We start from the raw sequence: 3,300 nt of genomic DNA, 5'->3' as shown, positions 1-3,300 counted from the left end.
TCATGAGAAACGCTGGGCTGGAAGAAGCACAAGCTGGAATCAAGATTGCCAGGAGAAATATCAATAACCTCAGATATGCAGATGACACCACCCTTATGGCAGAGAGTGAAGAAGAACTAAAGAGCCTCTTGATGAAAGTGAAAGAGGAGAGTGAAAAAGTTGGCTTAAAGCTCAACATTCAGAAAACTAAGATCCTGGCACCCGGTCCCATCACTTCATGGGAAATAGGTGGAGAAACAGTGGAAACAGTGTGAGACTTTATTTTTGGGGGCTCCAAAATCACTGCAGATGATGACTACAGCCATGAAATTAAGAGACGCTTACTCCTTTGAAGAAAAGTTATGACCAACCTAAACAGCATATTAACAATCAGAGACATTACTTTGCCAACAAAGGTCTGTCTAGTCAAGGCTATGGCTTTTCCAGCGGTCATGTATGGATGTGAGAGTTGGACTATAAAGAAAGCTGAGCACCGAAGAATTGATGCTTTTGAACTGTGGTGTTGGAGAAGACTCTTGAGAATCCTTTGGACTGCAAGGGGATCCAACCAGTCCATGCTAAAGGAGGTCAATCTTGGGTATTCATTGGAAGGACTGATGCTGAAGTTGAAACTCCAGTACTTTGGCCACCTGATGCGAAGAGCTGAGTCATTTCAAAAGACCCTGATGCTGGGAAAGATTGAGGGCAGGAGAAGGGAACGACAGAGGATGAGATGGTTGGATGGCATCACCGACTCAATGGACATGAGTTTGAGTAATCTCTGGGAGTTGGTGATGGACAGGGAGGCCTGGTGTGTCCATAGGGTTGCAAAGAGTCAGACACAACTGAGCAACTGAACCAAACTGATTTGAACTTTAACTATAATTAGGTGTGCTGTATTTTCTCTGGCAGTCCTAGTGAAGTTGGTCAGAATTGGCTCTACAAGTTACATACTTTTATATTGTTTCTTCTAAAATTTGGAATATAATTGCTCTACGGTGTTGTGGTAGTTTCTGCTGTACCACAACATGAATTGGCTAAATGTATACACATATCTCCTCTCACCCCACCGGCCATCCCACCCCTCTAGGTCATCACAGAGCAGGAAGCTGTTGATTAACAGTGTATTCCCATTTCTGAAGGGACCAAGTGTAGTTTTGTAGCAGATTCCCAGTTCATTGCAATTTTAAACTCTGACTTAGTAACACATGAATGTTTTGGACAAGATTCAGATCCACGCACTAGCAGGACACACCCTCTCACTTCCGTTGGTCCTGGCGTTGGTTTCATTCTTCACCCATTTTTGGGCTCTGGACTCCATTTCTATTTTTACCTCTCCCACATAGTCTTACTGTTTCATGCCCCAGGACCCAGCAACACGGTTACAGAAACCGCGGCTTCGTCCAGGAGCATGCTGTAAAGAGTGTCCCTGTGAGCGGCAGCAGGCCGGTGCACTGCTCCGGAAACGGCAGGGGTGGGAGCCAGGGTTTCTTCCACCTTATTTCCAGTGCTTGGTCACCAGGAAGTAGGTGCAGACTTTAAAGGGAAGGGAAAAAAAATTAATTTCTGCCAACAGCCACCACCAAGATAAGCACCCAGCTCCTGGGTTCTCCTCTGGTGTTTCCTCAGGCCAATGGGTTTCCATCTTGTTACCCGGTGGAGCCTGTGGGTCTGAGTCAGACGTGAGACTCGAGCCCAGTGCCCCCCTCATTGTATCCACTGGGGGATTTAGAATTCCGAAATGTCAGCTTGTGGCCCCGTGACCTAAATTTCAAACATATATCTCCTGAAATAACAAGATTGTATATCCACACCCTATAATTTCAAGCCCATTATTATCAGGAATACATTTTGTGGGGTTAAGATTTTTTTCCCAAACTGTTCTTGGTGACTTCTGTTTTGTCCAATACTATTTAGTCTTTTCTGACTTTTATCGGTACAACATGTTTTAGAAATAGTGAGAAATATGCATTGAAGGCTTCCCTGGTGGCTCAAACGGTGACAAATCTGCCTGCAATGCCAGACACCCAGGTTCGATCCCTGGGTTGGGAAGATTCCCTGGAGCAGGGCATGGCAATTCACTCCAGTATTCCTGCCTGGAGAATTCCCTGGACAGAGGAGCCTGGTGGCTACAGTCCATGGGGTCGCAAGGGGTCGGACGCGACTGAACGACTGTCACTTCACTTTCAAAAACATACAGTGAAGGAAGACTCTGCATGATCCCTATCCTCAGATAAGAGGTTTCCAAGAGGAAAGCTGTAAGTTTCCATAAGACTAGATTTGCTGGGGATTCCCCCCTCTTGCCTATACATACAGAAGACATCGGGAGAGGGATATGGAGAGACTGGCGGTGTTTATGGAGGGAAGGACGGGGTACAAGGATTCAGAAGAAGGAGCTGATAGGTTTTCTAAAGATTTGGAGAAAAGCTTGTTGGGTAAGGTGCAAATGATCGTTTCCTATATCTCTCCACTAAAAAAATGCCATAAAATCTGCATTGTCTGTGTGTGCTTTTGGAGTTGAGTTTATGTTGGAGTGGGAATTGGGGGGTAAGAATAAAGGGCATGCTCAAATTAACCTCAAGACAATAGTAGAATTCCTCAGGTTACACAATGAAATACAAAATTTTTTTTTTTTTAAGTAAGTGTCTCATCTTCTAAAGTAGGATTTGGGAAATGTTCTCTTTAAAGGGTCAGATTCTATATATTTCAGGTCATTTTTTTATATTATGTGAAACAACTGGGGAAAAAAGGGATCAAGAATTAAAGAGATTCTGAGAGAGGAAAAGCTACTTTTCTTTTCGGTTAAATGTAAATTATAATGTTCAGTTCAGTTCAGTCACTCAGTCGTGTCCGACTCTTACCGACCCCATGAATCGCAGGCCTCCCTGTCCATCACCAACTCCCAGAGTTCACCCAAACTCATGTGCATAGAGTTGGTGATGCCATCCAGCCATCTCATCCTCTGTCGTCCCCTTCTCCTCCTACTCCCAATCCCTCCCAGCTTCAGGGTCTTTTCCAATAAGTCAGTTCTTTGCATTAGGAGGCCAAAATATTGGAGCTTCAGCTTCAGCATCAGTCATTCCGAGTGAATTTTCAGGGTTGATTTCCTTTAGGGTTGACTGGTTTGATCTCCTTGCAGTCCAAGGGACACTCAAGAGTCTTCTCCAGCACCACAGTTTGAAAATATCAATTCTTCAGTACTCAGGCTTCCTTATGGTCCAACTCTCACATCTGAACATGAATACTGGAAAAAGCATAGCTTTGACCATATGGACCTTTGTCAGCAAAATGATATCTTTGCTTTTTAATATGCTGTCTAGG

At 44.2% G+C, this 3,300-nt stretch overlaps 1 protein-coding gene across 1 annotated transcript in view; it reads left to right on the top strand.

Annotated features, from left to right (window-relative positions):
- Nucleotides 1-3,300, top strand: part of MERTK (MER proto-oncogene, tyrosine kinase) — a 136,213-nt gene that overhangs the window by 87,398 nt on the left and 45,515 nt on the right. The window lies entirely within an intron of this gene.

This window comes from Bison bison, unplaced genomic scaffold (genome assembly GCF_000754665.1).
Source record: "Bison bison bison isolate TAMUID 2011002044 unplaced genomic scaffold, Bison_UMD1.0 scf7180017864508, whole genome shotgun sequence".
Classification (NCBI taxonomy): domain Eukaryota; kingdom Metazoa; phylum Chordata; class Mammalia; order Artiodactyla; family Bovidae; genus Bison; species Bison bison.
The sequence above is the reverse complement of the archived record's forward strand: the minus strand, read 5'-3'. Positions and strand labels throughout refer to the sequence as shown.